The sequence below is a fragment of the Sorex araneus genome, chromosome 7 (assembly GCF_027595985.1).
Source record: "Sorex araneus isolate mSorAra2 chromosome 7, mSorAra2.pri, whole genome shotgun sequence".
Lineage (NCBI taxonomy): Eukaryota > Metazoa > Chordata > Mammalia > Eulipotyphla > Soricidae > Sorex > Sorex araneus.
In genome coordinates this window covers 50334695-50359487 of record NC_073308.1, presented here as the reverse complement: position 1 = coordinate 50359487, position 24793 = coordinate 50334695, and positions in this window count along the sequence as shown.

Here is a 24793-nt window from a genome sequence, read left to right as displayed (position 1 = left end):
TTGATCCCCAGTTCCATCGAGTATCCCCAGTAGTGATTCCTGTGAGCAGAACCAGGAGTAACCCCTTAACACCACCAGGTGTGACCCAAAATGGAAACCAAAAGAAAAGAAAAAGAATGTGGTACATAAACACAGGAGAATACTGCTCAATTAAGAAAAAGCCTGCAGTTCACTGCAACTTTGATAGAACTGCAGTTCCATGCTGAACAAAGCAAGTTAAAGGCAGAAGGATAAATCCAAATAATCTTATTCACATGAGTACACTGAAACAGTGAGGATGGCCAATGTAACAAAGCCTGAGAGTCTGTCTCCAGGACTGAGTTTTCTACCAGGGAAGGAGGACGAAAGGAGACCTAGAGACTGTGGTGGAGAGGTACTGACATTGATGGTGAGTGTGGTGGTGCAATGCTGTAGTCCTCAACAACATTAACTGTAAATCATGGTGCCTGACCTGATGTTTTGCTGTTTTGTTTAGTTGTTGTCTAGGTTTGGTTGTGGACTCCCCCCTTGCAGTGTTCAGGACTACTTTAGTTTGCTGCGTAAAGGCCAGTCCTAGGGATCATATATGGTGTCAGCGATCAAACCTGGGTCTCCTGCATGCACAGGCTGTGCTCTAGTCCTCTGAACTGTGTGAAAGGAAAGGGGGACAGGCCCATTCCTGGTATCAATGCTTGGTACAAAGCTACAACAGTAAAGAAAGTGGGTTGTTGACCAGAGTGTCTGTTGGAGAGATATGGAGAGGCAGCTAGCACATCCTTGCATAATTAATTAGAGCATGGATTGCAAGTCAGTGAGAGAGAAAGTAGAACTTAAGACAAATAGTGTTGTTCCATAATAACATTGTTCTTCCTGTTCCATAACAAAAATGTTCTTCTTGTTCCATCAGAAGAAAAGAAATCAATAAACACAATTCACTACATACACAAGAATCAGAGTCCAGCGAAACATACAATCCTTCCATTTAAAAGGCCGTATTGGGGCTGGGGTCATAGCACCGTAGGTAGGGGGCTTCCCTTGCACACAGCCTCCCTGGCTTTGTTCCTTGGCATCTCATATTGATGTAGGCAGGATGGGGAAGGCCCCCTCCCACCTCAATGGCAAAAGCTGACCTTGCAGAAAACAGGAAAAAAAAAAAAAAAACAGGAGCTAAACGCTCAACTACCTAAGTAACAGAGAAGCTCCTGCAGAAACAAAAGGCCAGGAAAGGAATTTCAAAGAAGACCATCACCATGCCCAACCCCCTTGGTAACCACCTTAGCAACAGACTTTGACCTAGGTAGGAGCCCCTCTGGGGGCAGGTTGGAGAAACCCTATAAAGGCCACCTTGAACAATGGAAGGGCAGGCATGTGCTTCCTGAGCCCTTGTGCTGCTCGAACCCACGTGGCCAAGCACAAGCGACGCCTGAGCACATATATCCCCAGCATCTCCTCTCTTGAGATGTGGACTTTCATTCTTTCATGTCTAATGCTGGGATGTATGTAGGGGCTCTCTCCACCCTTGGAGAAGCCCAAGATCTCTCTGGAGCATGCGACTCTCCACTCTTTCTCTCGCTTTCTCTCCCTCCTTCCCTTCCAAACCTCCAAATAAAAACTGGGTAATCTCACTGCTCATATACTCCTAAAATGACTTTCTGCGAGGCAAGAACCCAGTAACCCTGGGTGGTCCCCAGTGGCAGAGGTGGATTGGGAGAAAGTTTTCTTTCTCCTCTCCACTTCACATGAGCCACCCGTGGGGCCCACCGACATCAATTTGAGCCTTCAAACCCTGCGGGAGTGAATGATCCCAGAGCATAGAACCAGGACTATGCCCTAAGCATCACCATATGTGGCCCCCAAACCAAAAAGATACATTAATTTTATTATTGTGGCCACCTATTAACTTCATTTCTGAAACAAATTTTAAAAAAAACCCAAAAAACAGGTTTTTCTCCTAAATCTAGAACCACTTTACAACTCTCAAGAATATTTCAATTTAAGGAGAAATCAGGTACGGAATATATTAAGGTCTGTACTTGACTCTAGAAAATTTATGTGTTAAGAGGGTTACCTCATAGTTAAACATTCATTTAAAGAGAAACAAATGGAGTTCAAAGAATTGGAATATACAGACAGCATTTGGGGGAGTATCAGCAATTGTCATTTAATAATTTTAACATTGTGGTAAGCAGAATTCTAAAATGATCTCCAGTGACCTTTGCTCTAGTATGATTTCCTCCCCACTAAGTGTAGGAGGAATCTGTGAATAAGATGAAATATCACTCCTATGATTATGGTGCCAGTTACATAATAAAGCAGCTCATTCTTGACAAATATGCCAAGAAAAGCTCTCAGTAAAATTGCTGCTCTTTCCTTGCTAATAGATATGCATTCATCCAAACTCTAATCTCCATAGATTGCATTGATGTTAATTTGCAACTCAAAAGCCAGTGCATGCATCAGTGTGTTTCTGTGTGTGTGTGTGTGTGTGTGTGTGTGTGTGTGTGTGTCTGCCTCTGTGTGTTTCTGTGTCTGTATACTTTCAGAGCTTCAAAAGAGCCTGAGATGAAGATCCTGTTTTTGATTTTGTCAGTGACACCAGGACCGTGGGTGTTGGTCCTGAAACTGCATGGCTTCAGGGTTTGCTGATGAAGAATTCCCCACAGGCAATGATCTACTTGCAGAAGAACAAAAGAGGAACAGAATATATGCTTTTCTGTTCAGAAGAAAAATATTCCTTATTTTTTGTTTTCACTAATGCAAAGAATTCAACTATTCATTTTATCTTCACAGATTCAGTGAACTTAAAACTCTGAAACTGGGGCTGGAGAGATAGCACAGCAGGTAGGGCGTTTGCCTTGCACGCGGCCGACCCGGGTTCAAATCTCAGCATCCCATATGGTCCCCTGAGCACGGCCAGGGGTAATTCCTGAGTGCAGAACCAGGAGTAACCCCTGTGCATGGCCAGGTGTGACCCAAAAAGCAAAAAAAAACCAAAAAAACCCTCTGAAACTAATGTTCTTTTGGTGTGTTCAATAAATACTTCTACCACCTTTTTAGCCAGAGATTAATTAGGCATAATCTGACACTTCATGTTAGGAATATCTTGTTAGATTATTTTAAAATAAGGGTAGAGTATTCGCTTTGCACACAGCCAACCTGGGTTCGAGTCCTCTGCCCTCCTCGGAGAGCCCAGCAAGCTATGAGAGTATCTCACCCTCACGGCAGAGCCTTGTAAACTACCCATGGCATATTTGATATGCCAAAAACAGTAACAAGTCTCACAATGGAGACGTTACTGGTGTCTGCTCGAGCAAATTGATGAGAAACAGGATGACAGTGACAGTGAAAGTGAACTTTAAAACTTTCTCAGGAATTGGGGCTGGAGCAATTGCACAGCGGGTAGGGCATTTGCCTTGCACGCGGCTGACCCGGGTTCGATTCCCAGCATCCCATATGGTCCCCCTGAGCACCGCCAGGAGTAATTCCTGAGTGCATGAGCCAGGAGTAACCCTTGTGCATCACCGGGTGTGACCCAAAAACAAAAACAAAAACAAAAACTTTCTCAGAAATTCCCCAGAATTTTCACAGAAGAAGATGGGGAATTCATTCATTCACTCGTCCATTCATCATGCATCACTTAAGCTATCTGAAGGGAGACTGATTCATGTGACACATACGTGACATATATACTCATGCACAGTCTTTTACCAGTATTATTTACTTGTTTGGAGACATGCAGATTTACAATGCCTATGATAACTACAAACCTCAGGTCATTCAGCCTATGGTGTGTCCTTCTTGACGCAGGGAGTACCAAGGGAGTAAGCTTTCTAGCACTTCACTCCCATGCCTCCAACATTGTTTCAATTCTTTAGGCTACATCTGGCAGTGCTCAGGGCTTACTTTCCTTCTCAGTGCTCAAAGATCACTCCCGACAGTGCTCAAGGACCATACTAGGTACAGAGATCAAATCAGACTTTGGTGGGTGCAAGGCAAACGCCTTAACCCCTGTGCTACCTCTGGCCCCACCTCCTGCCTTCAACATATAAGCATTATTCCTTCCCTTGTGTTGTTTTCTGAAAGCCAAGGGGGATACCCAGCAATGCCCAGGGCCTCCTAGCAGCGCTCAGCGCCTGGACATCACTCCAGGTGGTGCCTAAGGAACCACGTCATGCAGGACGAAAGCCAGACCTCGTCCGCCAGTTGAGCTCTCATTTTCGGCTCCAACATATATGCCCTCTCTCCCCGATTCTAGGGGGTGTTATGTCTAGGTGTCATGTTTAGGATATCATTCAAGTAAAGGTAGTTTCCAGTCTCCCCTCTTCCTCTGGGCAGCCCTCTGGTTGGGGATCGGGTTAGGGACTCTTCACTGAATACAGGTCACTTGGCTCCCTAGGGGATTTACCAATGTGTACGGTGTGATTTCCTCTGCCCAGTCCTGCTACTTTTCTCTGCCTATCTGGAGCCTGAGAGTACTCAGGTCAGTTTCACACAAGCCAAGCAAGCACTTGCTTGCTGTTAGCTTCAAGAAAACCCTTGCCTGTGACTGTAGCAGTTTCTAATTGGGAAAAACGTATTTTGGTCCTAAGTTTGCATGTCCCGGGATGCATGGTTTCATAAGCCAGTTTAAAAGGGGAGAAATAAGGAAAGGAAACAATACATTAAGACAAATTATCCAAATAGATGAAATACAAATGTATTTAGTTTGTGTTCTAATCCATGCTAAGGCATTGTTATAACTGTGTGTGTGCGTGGGGGAGCATGGGGTGGGGAGGGGCCGGTGCATGAGCGTGCACTTTAAAACAGGTTCTAGGTTGTTTTTACTCTCCTTTCTTCATTATCTGGAAAGAAAGTGGAGAGAGAACCTTTATGTAACTAATTTCCCAATGATTAAAACATACCTCCATGTGATATTTCTCCCTGAAATTTTCTTCTTCTTTTTTCATCCGTTTCTATCTATTATGACAATAAAATGTTGTCTTTTTTCAAAAAAACCTTATGTCACCAAGAAAATATGCTATCAGAAAAGAGCGTGAATACAATCCATTTATGACATTTAAAAAATATTTCAAGTATACTTTAAGCAAAATCATTTGTCTTTTTTGCTGGGTACTACAAATTACTAGACAAAAAACGCTGATTTTTTAATTATGAGAAGCAATTACATTACAAATAGATTATTACATCTTGCCCAGTGCTTTTTAGCATTCAATCCTCAAGTCCTCAAGAAAGTTTTGAGCATATAAATACTTAAAAGTGTTTGTGAAGTACATAACCAGTGACTGAATGTATAAGTATACTCATAAAACTTGTAAGATTACATTCTTTTCATCCTCATTTCAGGAATATTTATTTTTCTCAACTCTAAAAATGGATATTATTCTTATCCTTATTTTTTCTTATCATCAATGCAACTGACAATCTGTAATAATGATGCCATATTCCATCTGAAAAGCACATTTTCTTTCCTCTTTGTTAGCAGCAAAGCGAGGGATGAAATCAGCCTAGAGAAAGACACCAAGACTCTCACCATCAAAATGAAATTTAGTGCAGTTTTTGAGACATTCATTTCCTTGGCACACGTTAGTCTCCTAACTCTCCTACTTTTCTGTCTTTCCTCATAATAACAGAAACAATAAAACAGATGGGAGAGATGTATTCTTCTATTATTACAAATCTTAGAGTCAGACACTGAATGAATAAAGCTAGACTCAAGAATTCTTGGTTTACAGATGAGAGATAGAACCAGCACCAGTGAAAAATACTGACAAGAACACAGGTAAGGCACAAGTTCACAGTCTTAATGTGCAAGGCAGAAGACAAGTCTCCAGAGAAGAAAAAGGCTTCCCTAAGTAACCTCACAAACGCATCTTGCAGAATGAATTAGGTCAAACGAAAGTCGACATTTGGCTTATAAAAAAGGGGGGAGGGTATAAAAATGATTATTGCACTTGGCAAGGCATAGATAGGAGAGATAGTTATTGGCATCAACAGGACCTTGCACAAAAGGAGCGAGAAAAGTCAATGGCAGAAGAAAATAATCGCAAGGGAGAACAGCAATATAACAGCATAACACTTGCAGAGGTTTGAATCCCAGAGAGAGATGTGGCACTTTGAAGGAGGAAGGTTTCGCCTTATGACTCAAGCCAATTGCATATAATTATGATATGCTATTGAGGAAAGTCCTCAGTAGAGTATGAGCATACAATTACACAGCAGTAGCGTGGCATGATGAAGGCTCAGGAGTCAAATTGAACATCTAGAAATATCCTTTGCAATTGCAGAGAAAGCGAGTACATGGTCAGGGCAGCTGCAGCTGATGCCCGCAACAAGAGTTTAATTTCTGGCACCACCATTCCTGCCTTGGAGACCCTCAATCACGACTGGTGCATTTCAGGTCCATAAGAGCATCAGAGCCCTGGCCCTTGCACAGCGCCCCATAAACAAACAAATAAATAATGTGGAGCAGTTTATTCACAGAGAAGGAGGAGTGACATTTCCTGAGTGAGAGGCCATGGCAGCACTCGCTAAGACCTAGGGGAGACATCAGGATCCCAGCTGCAGAATTCAGAAGCCTCTCAAAATCATTTGATTTGAACCAAAGTAGGGGGACAGCGGGTAAGGCACTTGCCTAGCATGTTACTGGCCCAGGTTCAATCCCGGCATCCAACGTGGTCCCCTGAGCACTGCCAGGAGCGATTCTTGAAAGCAGAGCCTGGAGTAACGCCTAAGTATCTCTGGGTGTGCCTTCCAAATAAAACAAACAAAAAATTCAACCCATTTGATATTGAGATATGTACCATATTTCAGAGGTTAGTTATCAAGATGACTCAGTTTTAATTTTAGCAGGGCTTCTGACAGCTCTTTATTTTGTTTGTTTTTTTTTTTAGAATCAAGCTGAATGATTTTCAATGTTAGTGTCACGAAAAGTTACCTGTTTCCTTCCTTCCTTCCTTCCTTCCTTCCTTCCTTCCTTCCTTCCTTCCTTCCTTCCTTCCTTCCTTCCTTCCTTCCTTCCTTCTTTTCTTCCTTCCTTCCTTCCTTCCTTCCTTCCTTCCTTCCTTCCTTCCTTCTTTCCTTTCTTCCTTCTTTCTTCCTTCCTTCCTAGGGAGTGGGTGCTTGGGGGCCACAATCAGCTGTACTCAGCAGTTATCCTGGCAGTTCTCAGGGTACCAAATGCATTACCAGGGACCAATCCTGGTCGGCCACATGCAAAGCAAGCACCTTACCTGCTGTGCTATCTTCTGGTCCCAAAGGCTTTTTTCTCACCTCACCTTGAAATGGAAACTGAGACAGGACTTTCTTCAGAGACGATGTTCAGCCAGTCATAAACCAATTTGATGTATTATTGTAGTATAGCTCTTTTTTGTTTCTGCATGATACATTTCATATACAAATTGCAAAGTGTGTATTATACCTTTCAGTATCAATATTGCAAACCACAATGTCTTTGGGGAGAGAGAGAGAGAGAGAGAGAGAGAGAGAGAGAGAGAGAGAAAGGGAGGAAGGGAGGGAGTGAGGGAGAGAGAGAGGGAGAAGGAGAGGGTGAGGAAGAAGGAGAAAGAGGACAAAAAGCACCTGCCATACAGGCAGACAGTGGTTGGGGGATAGGGTGATGGAGGGAACCTGGGTACACTAGTCCTGGGAAATGTACACTGGTGGAGGGATGGGTGTTGGAACACTGTGTGACTGATATCTAACCATGAACAGTATTGTAAGGTCTATCTCACAGTGATTCAATAAAAAAAAAAGTTAAAAAACCAAAGTGTGTGTTGTACAGTGCAGGAAAATGGGAGAAAGGGAGATATTGGGGATATAGATGACTTCCACTAAGAAGTATTTGGATTCTCACAGGAATTCAACCCACTAGAGAAACACTAGAGAAAGCATCGGGTGCCACAGGTCAGTCCCACAAGACTGACCCTCAAGCCCCATCTACAAGTTGCAACAGCGAGTTGTTATCTGTGCGTCCAAGATATAGGCTAAAGTGGGAGTGCAACAACCACCTCCATGGGTTCCATTAAGCTCACAGAACTCACTTTCCCTACTAGCTCTAACAGGTTGTTGTAAAAAGCTAGAACAGAGAAATCATGAGACCCAAACTTTAATAACCAAACTTAAAAGGTGCCTGTCAAGATGTCATACTAAAAGCATCACTCTCTCCCACTCTCTCAGGTCTTCCATTGTTTCAGATAATATTCAGCAGACTGCCATGCTTGAACATATCTCTAATACTATTTTAACCAATCTCTAGCCTTCCTCTATGCTCCCTGGATATTGGGTGGGGTCAGATTCAATCCCCTTAAATATACCACAGACTTCCCTGGTAACCAGCTTCCTTCTTTAGGTGTTTTGCAAAAGTCACCTCATCTGAATAAACCCAGTTGTGCTGAAAAAGACATTTTACGGGGCTGGAGCAATAGCACAGTGGGTAGGGCGTTTGCCTTGCATGTGGCTGACCCGGGTTCGATTCCCAGCATCCCATATGGTCCCCTGAGCGCTGCCAGGGGTGATTCCTGAGTACAGAGCCAGGAGTAACCTCTGTGCATTGCCGGGTGTGACCCAAAAAGCAAAAAAGAAAAGAAAAGAAAAGAAAAGAAAAGAAAAGAAAAGAAAAGAAAAGAAAAGAAAAGAAAAGAAAGAAGAGAAAAGAAAAAGACATTTTACAACGAACAAGATATTCTTTTCACATGTAATGACTTTGAAGCAATTTTAGGAATAGCAGGGGGTAAAAAAGACCAAATATTATGCCCATTGCATTTGTCACTCTGGAAGTCCACCCCAAGGGCTTAGGGGCTTTATGCCCTGAGTGAGTTAATGATGAAAGATATGCATATTGATTTTAATCACAGCATCACACTTCCCCTAAGCTACTTAAAGGAATTCTAATTATTTCTCATCTGTTTGCATCCTTCTTCATAGACCTCTCTGCTTGCTCTATCCACTCGTCACCACTCTCTTTGACGTTTGCTTATGTGATGAGATTTGTTTACTTAGAGAGGTACATAAAAACAAGTGATTAAACATGGGTACGATTTTCTCTTAGGAAGTGGTGTTGGTGTTCTTGAAAACTCTCCTGAGAGAATACTAACTGGTAGCCAAGATTGAAAACTACTGTTTTAAAGGATCGCTGTATTTAAAAGGAATAAAAATCTGGAAGAAATCCACAAAATCAGCAAGAAAGACTCCCAAAAGAGACACTAAAAAGTGCTAGAATTCTAACAGAATAAAAAGTTGAGAGATGGTATTATGGGAGTAGGGAGAAGTTCCTAAATTTTCAAATTATTTAGAACTGTCAAAAGAGGGTGTTTACTGAATATGTTGGATACAAGTGAAATAAAGGATTAATGATGTCACCCAGGTTTCTAGTTTGGACTACTAGAGCTATAGTATAGGGAGAAGAAAATGAGCAAAACCTTTACTTTGCCACGTAGCTAGTTATAATGCTCTGCTGAACATAAGCAATTGCACAGAACATTAATATCAGGTTTATCCTGTGCTCATGATATAATAATCCGCAGTCATCCTCAGTAGTCATGGCTGAACACAGGTGAAATATGCACACCTTGCAAATTATAAAAAAATAACCAAAAACCTCCTTTTCTGGACTAGAAAGATAATACATGGGGTTAAAGCGCTTGCCTTGCATGTGGCTGACTCAAGTTTGAACCTCAGGCCCAGATATGGTCCCCCAGTCACCAGTAAGAGACACTCCTGAGAGCAGAAGCAGAAGCCAGAGCTTGGGGCCAGAGCCATATCACAGCAGGTAGAACATTTGTGTTGCACAAAGGCGACCCAGGTTCGATCACCTGCTTCTCGTATGGTTTCCCCAAGCCCACCAGGAGTAATTCCTGAAAAGCTCTGGGCATGGCCCCCAAAACAAATCAAAGAACGTTCCTCTTTGAGCAAACAAGTGATAGCTGATTCTCTACAAATCGTCACATTTGCTTTGGCCCCTTTTCTCTTTTCTGACTGATTAAAAAACAAGAATAAAAGAGAGGTATTAAGATACCAAATTACAAAATTTCTCTCACTAATAAACACGCAATTAAGAGCCAATCCATCTTGTCCAACATGTCAGTTCCCTCCTGGCACCCTCACCGGGCTGTTTTCATAATCCCTCGATGAGAGGTCCTCTCTGTTGCAGCTAAGAACAAACTCAAATTACATGACAACAGGTGTCTACTGGTCATCTTTGATGGCATTTCTGAGAAAAAAAAAATTGAGGATAGGATTGTTTGAGAGAGAGTTTTATTTTGTTCATTTGTTGACTGTGATCTAAAGAATGTTGAACGAATTAGATGCATTGATCTGGAACTCAGAAAAGGAGCTTGTGCTGGGAAGCAGAAATGAGTCACAGCAGAGGGTAAGGAGACAAAGGGAGTGGGGCACTGAGTGCATCCTGACAAAACCTGTATGGGAAGAGAGAAGAGGCCCGATGCGTACTTGGGAAAAAGGGCAGAGAAGAAAGCATTAAGAGGCGAATCTGGAATAAGCAAGGCCATAGAAGAAAGATTCATCATTTCCAGTGATTTCATAGCAGACAAAAGGACTTTTCCAAGAAAGACAGTTAATAAACTGTTTATGTTTGATGGACCTTTGAATCTTATGCTTTTGCTTTTTTATCACTATCTACAGCTTACCTTCCAATCTTTTCAGGCCCTTTTATCATCAAAGTAGTGTATGCCTGAGAGTTATAATTGGAGTGACTTCAAGTCCCTTATGCATTGCTAAGGAGATCAAAAAATATGCATACATTTTATGCATACAATTATGCATAAATTTTAATTTGTTATATATATGATTTTTTTTGCTTTTTGAGTCACAACCAGCGATTCACAAGGGTTACTTCTGGCTCATGCACTCAGAAATTACTCCTGGCAGTGCTCGGGTGACCATATGGGATGCTGGGAATTGAACCCGAGTCGGTCACGTGCAAGGTAAATTACCTACCCGCTGTGCTATTGCTCAAGGCCCCTTAATTTGTTATAACTGACATCTCCATGGACTCCACACATACTTTATGTGCAACTATTAACAATCACACATTTGGGCTGGAAAGATTGCTCAATAGTCTAAGTATACGCTTCACATATGAGAGGCAACCCCTAGCATCCTCTGGTCTTCCAAACTGTGAGTGTCCCCCAACAAACACTAAGTTGGGATTATTCCTCCTGGGTATCACTAAGTAAGGCCTCCCCCCAAACTAAAAAATGCATATTTGGGAGTTATATTTTTCTTTAATATATTTTTCTATGAATATGGAAACATATATTTTTGTTTTAATATAATTAAAATCATAAAAATTTTGTACTTTTTACTAATAAAAATGATTAAATAATAAAAATGTTAGCAATGAAAATATTGACGCAATAAATTTGACACGTATGTTTGAAAAATAAATTCCTTAGACTGTAATTTCTCGATTAATGTGTCTGTTTATCCAACTTTTAGTGATTACTTAAATGGGGTCATATGCCTAAAACAGCATATGAGTCATTATCCCCCAAGCATCTTCAAAGAGGTAATATACTTTCCCTTGCCTCAAAAAAATTATTTCTTCTTTTGATTCTCTCAAGTCTGGCCCAGTACCTGCTGACGTAACAGTGTCCTGACCTCTCTGGGTGCAGTTTTGGTTCCCAAATAATTCACTTTGCATGGTAAGCCTGCTGAGATTGTGCCAAAAGTTAGGGAGTAGGAACATACTTCTGATGGTATTTGGCAGTATTTTATCCAAAAATATAAAAATGTCTTCAGTTTGTCAATCATTCTTCCATCTTCTTCTTTTCACAAGTTTCCCAAGGTACTGCTATAAAGGGAAACAAATTCCAAGGGGACACAAAGTTCTACTTTGGTAACCTCGAAGCCAGAGATCAGCAACCTCAAAGACAGGTTCCTGGCAGTGTTTGTGAGCTGAGCCAAACACGGCACATTCCCACACTACCCGGCTTTGTGTGGTCCTACCCATCATGTGAAATAGTGAAAAAATAGTGCTTCTGTGTTTGTCTATGATTTCTCTGAGCCACTCGCATAAAATATAAAAATAGTAGCAAAGAATTTATTGGTACAAACATGTATGGTTATTTCAAAGTCATCTCAGCTCTGGTGGGAGGATTGGTTTTTGTTTCTGAGTCATACCCAGCGGTGCTGAGGGGTTATGCCTTCTGATGTTCAGGGGACCATAGAGGTGTCAGGGATCAAGCAGTGTCAGCTGCATACTAGAGAGCACATTAACCTCAGTGCTCTCGCTCCAGCCCCTGATGAAAGAATTGGTATGTTTGGGATTTGTTTATGAGTATAGCAGTTTCTCTTTATTGGAGCGATAGCACAGCGGGTAGGACCTTTGCCTTGTACATGGCCGACCCGGGTTCAATTCCTCCACCCATCTCTGAAAGCCCTGCAAGCTACCGAGAGTATCTCGCCCACTCGGCAGAGCCTGTCAAGCTACCCATGGAGTATTCGATATGCCAAAAACTTAACAAGTCTCACAATGGAGACGTTATCGGTGCCCGCTCGAGCAAATTGATGAGAAACGGGATGACAGTGACAGACCAGCACAGAAAGGAAGTGGGAAAAATAAAGCAAAATTGCCCTCGCATAACTTTGGAACACGGACCTAGAAGAAGAGTCACTTATGCCAGAAGAGAATGAGCTTTCCTATAATTGCCTCTTCGGGGCAGGTTACAGGTAGAGCTAGAATAAAGCCATACTTATACAACCTCTCTTCATGACACATTACTGTCATTGAAATGCAATTTATATTTGGTTTTACAGAGGTATAAGGAGACAACATGATAAAATACTTGGATGAAAGCAAGCTTCACTACAATTTTAAGATTGAACTTTACCCTTAAAGACCAGTCAATGCACTTGAGTGCATAAATATGCTACTGGTTCCAATTTCTTACAGATTAATCGGCAAAAATTTACAAAAGAGATACTTGCTGCTGTGCATAAAGTTAAGCTGACTATAACTAAAATAAAATGGAGTTGTAAAATTATTTTTCAGAACTCTTTATAAAATTATAGCCTGTTTGGATACTTGCTACTCTATCTATCTATCTATCTATCTATCTATCTATCTATCTATCTATCTATCTATCTCTCTATCTATCTCCCTCTCTCTCTCCCTCCTTCTCTTTGTTTCTTGGGGTTTTTTTTGCCACAACTGGTGGTATTCAGGGGTTCCTGCTGGCTCTGCACTCAGGAATCATTCCTGGCTGTACTGGGGGACCATATAGGATACAGAGACAAATGTGGCTTAACCACATGCAAGGTGAGTGCCTTACTTTCTATATCTCTGGCCCTTCTAATAAATATCTATATTTTCCTTGAAAACTCCTACTCCTTCAATACATGGCCTGAATGTCACCTCCTCTGTGGTACCTTCTCCTCCGCTCTCCTTTACTAACTCACTGTGTCCCATAAATTATTTTTCCTGTGACATGAAGCTCCCTGGGTGAGAATTGTATTTATGATTATATGTACTCCTTATTGGAAGATGTGCTTCTTAAGTGTAAAGATTTTGGCCTGTGAGTACAGGGCAATGGTATAACCCATGCTTAGCATGTTTGAGTCTTAGTTTTGTGGTTTAGTCATTGTGCATTATTATATTGTGTAGTATTATATCAATGCTTAGAGAAAGGGTATTTGAAAATAGTTATAAATATGTACAAGATGATGTACATCTTAAGCTACTACTTCATTAATTGGACACAATAATGAGAAGGAAACTTACAGTAAGGAATGTTTTCTCTGTTACAGGATGATGAATTATCCTAAAGGGGAGAACTCCAAAAACTAAAAGAACCCAGAAAACAATAGAGAGCTCACCAAAATGTGAAAATTGATCTTCATACTAAAATTTCAATAGTACTAACATTCAGGAAAACTCAGGAAGAGCTCAGGAAAGGAATGACTTTGATCGTCTGGAGTCAATTGAGCATAAGAGTTAGTGCTTTTTAGTGAGCTTCAACAATTTTCGAGCAAGTTTTAAAGTATAATAACAATACTTACCTCCTTTTTCTTTTAATCTCTAAGCCTTACTGGCAATCAAGGATGATTATATAAGAAGAAAATCAGCACTTCTGCTTAAGAGTTTTCTACAGTTTATTCAATTTGTTCTTTTTGGTTTAACTATTCCTAGCATCAACACATGCTGATAAGCACTTTCACTTACCTAATATGGGAATGTCAAGAATCTAAGTAATAATATATATATATATTTCTTTCTTCTTGATATGATAAAATGGAATGAGTTGCATTAAAGGCTCTACTTTGTCACATAAAATGGTATTTGTCCTTCTAAAATAATTTTCTTTCTCATCACAATTATAGAATGGATTACATAAATATGTCTCATATTACTTAACAAAGCTTGAATTTATTATTGAAAAATAGAATTAAGCACCAATAACTGCATTGACAGATCTGAAACCAAAGTTTTCGTTTTAAATTTTATTCCTTGGGGTTGGAGTGATAGCATAATGAGTAGGGTGCTTTCATGGCACCCCATATGATCCCCCAAGACTGCCAGGAGTGATCCTTGAGTGCAGAGCCAAGGACAAGTCCTGAGGACCACTTGGTGTGGCCCCCCAAAAAACACTCCCAAAAATGATCACACTAACAAAATCAGTAACTTATTTTAAAGAACTTACAAGGCTGGAGATATAGTACAAGGCTTAAGGTGCTAGCTTTGAATGTGAACTACTGAAGTTCTGTCCCCAGCACTGCATATGGGGACAGAGCACAGAGCCAAGAGTAATGCTATGGCCCTGAGCACAGAGCCAAGAGTAATCCCTGAACTCTACTGGGTACACTTACCAAACCAAAACGAATTAAAGAACTTATACCTCATACATTTTTATACTGTGGAAAAAGAACTACAAACTACTGAACTTCTTGTAATTTAACCAGAAACACAATGAAAAGGAGAAAAAAGTCAGAATAGATAATATGAAGAAAAGACTGGGCATTCGGGCAGGGGTGGGGGAGGAGAAATAAAGGAAATGGGAAGGAGAAGGGCAAGACAGACAGACAGACAGACAAACAGACAGACAGAGAACATAAAACCAAGGAGAGCAGGATGGGAAGAGAAGGCAACTCGCTAGTTACCCTTACCTACCTGGTCACAGCCACATCAAAACAAATTTAGTAACACAATGCCATAAGCCAGATGGAAGATGTAATGAATTGAATTGTCCCAGGTACCACCAAATTAACATGTTTTAGATCTGATTCCCAGAGTGATCACAGTTGGTGTTAGTGTCTTTAACTCCTTACTTAATTAAAGTTAAATAAGGTAAGAAGCATGGGGTCATCCTATAGGACTGGTGGCCAAATAAGAAAGAGAATACCAGAGATCTCATTTTCTCACCAAGTGTGCTTAGAAGAAAGACCAGATGAAAATACAATCATATGACAACTGGTCAAGAAGGGAGGTCCTGGTGGGAAGAAACTTGCAAACATGCTGTTCTTGTGTTTCTAGCTTCAGAACTATGAGAGAATAAATGTTCATTCTTCTTTTTATTTTTTTTTATCGAGTGACTGTGAGATATAGTTACAAAGTTTTTGTGATTAGGTTTCAGTCATATAATTTTCCAACACCCATCCTCCACATTTTCCACCACCAATATCCTCCATATCCCTCCTGCCACCACCGCCGTCTACCCATATCTGCCTCTCTCTCTCTTTCTCTCTCTCTCTCTCTCTCTCTCTCTCTCTCTCTCTCTCTCTCTCTCTCTCTCTCTCTCCCTCCCTCCCTCTCTCTCCCTTCCTTCCCACCCTTTCCTTCTAGGCATTATGGTTTGCGATACAGAAACTGAAAGGCTATCATGCATATCCCTTTTTCTCCTTTAACACTCCTAGAATAACAGCTGTATAGTATTCAATTGTGTAAATGTTTCCTTAGCCAGTCATCTGTTCTTGGTTATTCAAGGTTGTTTCCAGATGTCATTTCTGCTGTGTGTTTTTGTATCACAGGGGTATATTCCCAGAAGTGGTATTGCTGGTAATATGAAAGCTTAATTTCTAGGGTTTTTTTCTATAAATCACCATGAGATACAGTTACAAAGCTTTTAAGTTTGAGTTTCAGTCATACGGTGATTGAACACCCATCCCTCCACCAGTGCACATTTTTCACCACCAATGTCCCCAGTATCCCCCCATCTCTCCCCTCCCCCTGCTTCTATGACAGACAATTTCTTCCATACTTTTTTTCTACTTTGGGGTATGATGGTTTGCAGTACAGATACTGAGAGGCTATCACGTTTGGTCCTTTATCTACTTTCAGCAGAAAGATGGGACGAAGCCCCATTACAATAATTTCTAGTGTTTTTTTTTTTTTAAAGGAGTCCCATATTATTTCCCCAAAAAGCTGGACCAGTCAGCATTCCCACCAACAACAAATGAGAGTTCCTTTCTCCCTGCTTCTGCACCAGCACTGGTTGTTTTATTCTTTTTCATGTGTGCTAGTCTCTATCGTGTAAGGTGATATCTTGTTGTTGTTTTGATTTGCATCTCCCTGATGATTGGTATTACAATAGAGACAGACCCGCAGACCAATGAATAGAGTTGAATATATTGACAGACCCTCAAATACATGATCACTTAATCTTTGAAAGAAGCAAGCAATGTGAAGTGGAACAAGAAAAGCCTCTTCAACAAGTGGTTCTGGGAAAACTAGACAGCTTCAATGTCAAAGAAAAACCCAAAAAAGAAAAAATTCAGAACTTTGTCTAAAGGCACAAAAGTCAGATCAAAATAGATTAAAGTACTCAGTATCAGGTCTGAATCCATAAGGTACTTGTAGGAAAGCAGGGGCAGAACCCTCCGTGACACTGAAGCTAAAGGCATCTGTACAGGTGAAACATCACTGACCAAGTCAGTGGAAGCAAGGATAAACAAATGGGACTACATTAAGCTAAGAAGCTTCTGCACCTCAAAAGAAATGGTAATCAAGATACAGAGATAGGATAGGAAAAATTATTTACTCAGTACCCATCAAATAGGGTTAATATCCAAGATATATAAGGCACTGGTAGAACTTTATAAGAAAAAATCTCCATTGTCCTCAAAAAATGGGGAGAAAACATGAACAGAAACTTCCTCAAAGAAGAAATACAAATATTCATTGTTTTTACTACCCAGTCTGGTATTTGATTATGTAGCCTGGACTCATATACTGAGCACTCATATACTCAACAACACTTATGTCAAGTGTTGTTGAGTCGTCCAATATTAACTTTCAAGACTTTTGTTTAAGAAAAATTTATCATTTGTGGAAAACTTATGATTTGTGGAAATTTTGTCAAAAGTGTGTGCATAGATTGGTACTAACTCTCACCAACTTTTGTTTATTGCTCTCATTATTTATCACTTCCCTTCGAGCTTCAAAGGGACACTCAACTTCCATCAGATGCTTTAGTTCTGAGATACCTTGAATTTAACAGTAGCAAGTTCTGAAATTCCATTTGGAGTACTCTTCAGGCTTTATTTCCTGCTGTGGGCTGTGACTTCAAACTCAGTTCCTTGGTCTTTCATCTATCAGAGCACCAATTACCAAAGGAAAAAAATAAAGCAGCCCTTCTCTTTCCTTATTTTTACCTCCAATTTTACTTTGTACATATGAGGAAAAATGAAAGAAGAAAAGCTTAAAGCTGTTTCCACTTTGAAAGATCAACAAGCTATAACCCTAATATCTCATAAATTAAACTGGACTCACAAACTACCAGTTTCTATTTTTTTAATCCAATATTTCAGATCAATAGAGTATTTACTAAGTATTTTGTTACTAAAACAATAACAGAAGCCCTGTTGATTTTGACATGGTCACACAAGTTGTGATTATCAAATTTATCATTGCTAATTTATTGACATGGAGTCTCTTTTAGTTCATCTTAGACATTAAATCTAACTTGCAGAACTGTAAGGGAATATATCCTCCATTTGCTTCATCAAACTGCTTTATGTACAATAATACAAAGTTGGGCTGGAGCGATAGCACAGTGGGTAGAGCATTTGCCTTTCACATGGCCAACCCGGGTTCGATTCCTCTGCCCCTCTCGGAGAGTCCCGAAAGCTACCGAGATATCTTGCCTGCATGGCAGAGCCTGGCAAGCTACCTGTGGCAAATTCAATATGCCAAAAACAGTACAACAAGTCTCACAATGGAGACGTTACAGGTGCCTGCTCGAGCAAATAGATGAGCAATGGGATGACAGTGATACAGTGATACAGTGAATATAAAGTTGCATTTCAAAATGTAAATGAATGTGTAGTTAAGATTACAGTTTGTATTAATGAAATTTGACTTACTTAGAATTTTTTAAATATTTTTAATAAAGTTAAGTATGTTTCGTGAAAAAAAGTAATTAAACACATATCTAAAAACATAGTTAAATTAGATTGTTTTTCTATATATTTCTCACATCTATCTTTTCATTATCATTTTAACAGAAAATAGACAAACCCAGACACATGAAAACTTTAATATTTTAAAAATATTTTTATTTCTAAAATTTTCACCTGTATTAAGGTGGCAAGAAGAAATTAATATTTACTTTAAGAGAATATACATGTCTTAGATGCTAAACTTCATTAATTTATTAACCAGTCTTGATAATAACTTAGAAATAATTCACAATATAATGTAAACCATAAACTTTATTTTTTGAATAGGAACAGAGCAAGTGGTCATGTGCAAATGCCAGTAGAGTAGTCTTTCCAAGTTCAGTTGAATAATTAAATATTGAGAAATTCCTGGTGATCTAGTAGAAAGGATGAAGAAAGCTGTTATTTGTGCTTAAGATAAATCCAACTTAATTACAGTCAGAACTCAACTATTCAGTGCTTCTCATGCATCAGGAAATTTTTAGTCACAAAAAAAAATCAACTCTTGAAATTTTAATTATTAGGGTCAATAGAAATTTTGCTTTATATTTAATATTGTCAAAATTATACTATTATAGTCTTATACCAAGATATCAGCAACTTCCTGCTTTGCATGAAATCACTAGTTTGTAGAGTCCTTTTTTTTTTAGGCATGTGTTATTATATGCCAGAAAATTCTTTTTTGTTTTTTTTTTGGAGGGGTCCTACTTTTGGCTCTACACTCAGGAATCACCCCTGGCAGTGCTCAGGGGACCATATGGGATGCTGGGAATCGAAGCCGGGTCGGCTGCGTACAAGGCAAACACCCTATCTGCTGTGCTATTGCTCCAGCCCCTATACCAGAAAATTCTTTTTTTTTTTTTTTTTTTTTTTTGCTTTTTGTGTCACACCCAGCGATGCTCAGGGGTTACTCCTGGCTTTGCACTCAGGAATTACTCCTGGCGGTGCGTGGGGGACCATATGGGATGCCGGGGATCGAACCCGGGTCAGCCGTGTGCAAGGCAAACGCCCTACCCGCTGTGCTATCGCTCCAGCCCCTATACCAGAAAATTCTTAAGAGACAGATAGTGCAGGGATTAAGATGGAAACCTGGACTGAAGCAGGGCCCAGTGCAAATTGCAAGTCTTCAATTCGCTACGTATAAGCCTTAGCAAATTAATCATTATGAACTAGTTTACTCCCTGGTATAATTCTGGTAATAATAGCGCTAATCTGAATAAGATAGAACATTATTATGTGAAAGCATTGCTATGAGAATTAAGTAAGATAACAACTATAAAATTAGCACTAGACATAGTTCCTGGTGTATAATTTTAAATAATCATCACCATAATTAGACCGCAAACAGAAAACTGAAGGAAAAACAAGGGAAATAACCACAAGCTTAAATTTACACTCCTGGACTTATTATTTATGATTTTTTTTTTTGCTTTTTGGGTCACACCCGGCGATGCACAGGGGTTACTCCTGGCTCTTCACTCAGGAATGACTACTGGCCGTGCTCAGGGGACCATATAGGATGCTGATTCAAACCCGGGTCAGCCTCGTGCAAAGCAAATGCCCTACCCGCTGTGCTATTGCTCCAGCCCCAATTCCTGAGAAAGTTTTAAAGTTCACTGTCACTGTTCACAGCCCCTATTTATAATTCTTAACAAAAAAATTATTTTCCTTCTCAGAAAGCCAGGCAAACTACCGAGAGTATCCCACTCACAGGGCAGAGCCTGGCAAGCTACCCGTGGCGTATTCGATATGCCAAAAACAGTAACAACAAGTCTCACAATGGAGACGTTATTGGTGCCCACTCAAGCAAATTGATGAACAGCAGGAAGACAGTGACAGTGACAGTGATATATAAACATAACATGTATAAAATCAATACATTGTATACCTTAAGATCCAATAGTTATGTGCCAATTACAACTCCAAACTTCAGAGGAGGTCTATATACTTGCCTTCAACTAAGCATACACAAGTCGTTTGGTTTCATCTTACATCTAACTTCACATCTTTCTTGGAAAAGTTGTTAATCTATGTATTCATTGGTGCATCTTGCTAACAGGGACTCTGGGTCTTTTTACTTCCTCTTTGGGAAGGTCTCTCTGTGCTTAAGGAGAACAAGCAAAGGAGCCTCTTTCTTTGTGTGCTCCAGGTACACCATTATCTCCCTGTGCAATTTCCTCCCCCGGACCTTGGACAATTCTTTTCTCTTTCCTGTTTCAAATTTAGACAATCTCGCAAGAGTGAACTGATTTCTGCTCAAATGAGAGTACTCTCATTCTGTCCCAGATATAGACTCGATATACCTAATAAAGTGTATACATAATTTCAATATACCTGATTTTCTGGTACCTAAAACATTTTGTTCACCCTGGAAGAAAAAAGTCTCGTAAAGCTAATATTTGTTTAATGCAATGAAGTTCCACAAGGACAGTTTCTTAGCATTGTTTCTTTAGAATGTTGACAATGGAAAGTTGATTCTGGCTCGTGGAATTTTACTTTCTTCCCATGCTAGCATGAGTTTCTTTTTTTGGATAATGAGCTTTCTTCCCGTTTCAGAGGATGTGTCCATGAAGTCTGCTGAGATGTGTGTGTGTGTGTGTGTGTGTGTTACTCCAGAATGAGTGTGGGTGCTATGAATGTGTCCAGCTCTCCAGTAACACTTCTTCCCTTGCAACTGAAGTTGCCTGGGTAGGTTCTGGTCACCGAGCCCTGCGCTGGATTGTGCTGGGAACTGAACACATGAGTGAATGAATAACATTCAATATTAGAAGTATTCTAAATGTTTATTTAAATGCCCGATAATTGCTTTCTTTATTGGGGGGCAGGTAAGTCCCAGCAGTTCTAGGGAGTCCTGGGGACATTCTCAGGAATACTCAGCACAGTAATAAGTCTGATGCTTAGGTGCTTGGCTCAAGGACTAGAGTGCTACTCGGGTTCAACAATGCTGGAGAGCGTGTGGTGCCGGGGTCAACATGTGCACCAGTCCTTTCAGCTCTCTCCCCTACCCCTGGTAACGCTTTCATGACCGGAAGTTGCCGTAATATGACTCGTTTATATTAATTTGTGGTGAATTTGATTTCATTATATATCATTTTCTTGAAGTTTTAGCCCCCAAGAACTTATTTATTTCAAAGGAGTATTTACTTATTTTTAATAAGTTAGTTTATAAGAAGAATAGTAATTCAAGACATGTAGGAAAAAATGTCCGGTAATCAGAAGACAATGATATAATCCTCTAAGACAGCAGAAAAAGAAGTCATAACTTGACCATGATTTCAATAATCAGGAGATCCCACAACCTCCATGGGGAGCTAAACCCCCATCAAGTTGCACAGATTTTTCAGGATTACTTAAGCTCTAGCATATGTTTGAAAGTTATTGGCATATTCAATGAGTTTGATAATGGCCTAAAAACAGAAGCAGGTGAAAAACGTATGCTCAATAAAAGTTTGATTTCTGATCTAGGTTAAAATGAAAATACAATTGCTTAACCAGAGAATGTGTTTATAACATGCAGAGATGGATTCTTCACTTTTCTCTTGTCTCTCAATTTGTCTTATTTATTGCAAATGATATCTGAGGTGGCACTTGACCTATGGAGAGTCTAGATGTAAGGATCCCTAAGTTAGAGAGAAGACATCTTTTCATTATTTACTGAGACAGAGCATGAAGTACACGATGCATCTGAGTTTCAAACAGGGTTTCCTTGGAAACTGTTTTATTTAAAAGAATCCCTATCTAGTCTGGTATATTTCTTTTACCAACAGTAGCCATGGGATTTACAAATCCATAATCCTAGTCAAAGAGTAACTTGCTTAGTAAACTTTTTTTAGGAGGGGTGGGGGCTATTCCCATCTCTGTGCTTGGAGATCACTGCTCTGGGAATATGAAGTTGGGGAAATATTATGTTTGTACATTTACATTTCAGTGCATTTCCATAGGTTTCAAGCTGATTTTTATTTTTGCTATGGAGTTTTCTATTTTTATTTCCTAAAAGTTAGATTATAAACTCTAGTGTGTATATATTAAATACACAGTGATATTTCAAAGCCACAATTAATGAGTACTAGATACTTGAAACATTTATATTTATGATCTCAGTTATTGGGAGCAGAATCTCTAAGAATTTTACTTGTATTTTGAAAAATAGATGAAGGACTTCATAGAAAACCAATAGAGCTATTCCAGTTTGTTTCTTCCTTCTGCAATAACTAGGATTTGTGTTATTTTTCACATATCATAAATTAGAACCTGGAAACTCTTTTCAAACACACCTAAGCTAAATGCTTATCATGCAAAAAACTCTTATTTTTTTTCTTTTTGTGGACACTGGATGTGTCTCTTTGTTGCAAAAATTTTTTTCAGCGTAACCAGTTTTGAAAATACTTTCCCCTTGTGAGCTAAAACATTAATTTGATGTTACATAGATGAAAATAACAGTCAAGGAAAAATAAAATCAGTATTAGGGGAAAGGGAGGAAGAAGTCAGTGAATTTCTTTGGTTGTCAACTTTAAATTTAAATTGAGAGCTACCTCTGGAAAATCGCATGTAATATAACACCCCCATTACTTTTCTTTTATAAGAATAAAATAAAGGCAATATATATCCTTATTGATGTACTATTCTATTTTTTTTAATCAGGTATCCTGATCTTGAGCGATTGAAGTAATGAAACTGTAGTTAACTAAAAGAGTAGAAAGTTCCGGTGAAGCTTGGAGTGAAAATTTATAACTCCATTTTGGATAAGTTAGGTACTTACTAGTCATGTACATAAAGATATCATGTAGTCTGTGGATTTCTGAGTCTGAGTGAAGTCTGAAAAAGTGGTCAGTATATAGGGCAAGAAAGTGTGGTTCCAACAGATGCTGTTTCAACCTGCTAGAAGACTGGAACTTTTTTAAAAATTGTAATTATGATTTTGTAATTAATTTAAAAAATTTTAAATTTAATTTAATTCACCTTGAGATGAAGTTACAAAGTTGTTTGTGACTAGGTTTCAGTCATACAATGTTCCAATACCCTTCCCTTTACCAATGTACATTTCCCATCACCAATGTCCACAGTTTCCCTCCCACTACTCCCCCACACAGCCTACCTCTATGGCAGGCACCTCCCCCTCCCCCTCTTTTAGGCACTATGATTTGTAATACAGGTACTAAAGGGTTATCATGTATATCACTTTACTTCCTTTCAGCACTCAGTTCTTGTCCAGAGTGATTATTAGACTGGAACACTTTAAACAAGGTGTTAAACTGTTCCTCTTTATTGAGGTTAGTCTAAATTTCAATGCAGTAAATTCAGGAAAAAATTCAGAATTATAGCCAGTTCTGAAATTACTATTACAAAGATAAAACATCATCATCCTGTTTCTGCTAACAAGATATTTTCATGAAGTATTAAAAATATATTAACAAAATGGAATACCTTGCCACAGAGCCGGGGTGGGGTGAGGGGGATGGAGGCTTTTTCAGAGTCAAAGGAATGAGACCCATTATTGTTACTGTATTTGGCATATTAAATACACAATGAGGATTTTGCCAGGCTCTTTCGTGCGGGCAGGATACTCTCAGTAGCTTGCTGAGCTCTCCACGAGGGATGGAGAATGTATATCAGAAAATACAAGCCAGTATGTTAAAACCAAACACACGTTTGCTGCTTTAGGCACATCAGTGGGCTAGACTATTAGAGGCTGAGTGGCCGCTTTGCAGCCGAGTGCTTCTGGGAGCTTTGTTTTATATAGTATCTGGATCTTGGCCATTGATGGGATTACATGGCACTGGGGGCAGTTTGTCGGTGTGACTGCCAAGCTACTGGAAAATGGGGGGTCTGGGTGGAGGAGGCCCAGAGCCAATCTAAGCAGGTTAGAGATCTCAGCCCTGTGTCCCACATGCTTAGGTTCCTCTGCCAGTTTCTTCATGCGTGAGGCTCGTCCAGCATGTGGAGAGTGGCCTTGAACATGACTATGTCTGGGTCCCATAAATTATTTAATCAAACTTAACTGTGATTCAACAATACATAAACATTTATTAAAAATTTCTTCAACAGATCCAAGAATTCACTCACCGCTAGAGACAACAAAAGGAAGGAAAGAATGTGTATAGCAGTTTTAGCTAGGTCCTAGAACTATCAGAACTACTGAAACTTGTCACTTTGGGTTTTCCTTATTAAGATAGAACTTAGATACCATAACACATTAGCCAAGAGGCAAACATTAAAAGAATTCTAGAAACCCCAAATCACAGCACATAAGACATAATGAGTTGGGGAAGAGTTATCCCCAACATGCCCAAACATCTTGTGCATGGGGTCTGGGCAAGAGCCTGGCCATGGGGCAAAGGAAAACAAGCAGGCAGAGAAACCCATCAGGAGCAGTTGATCACAGCTCACTTTATTGTCAAATACTATAGCACTGTCCTCCAATTGT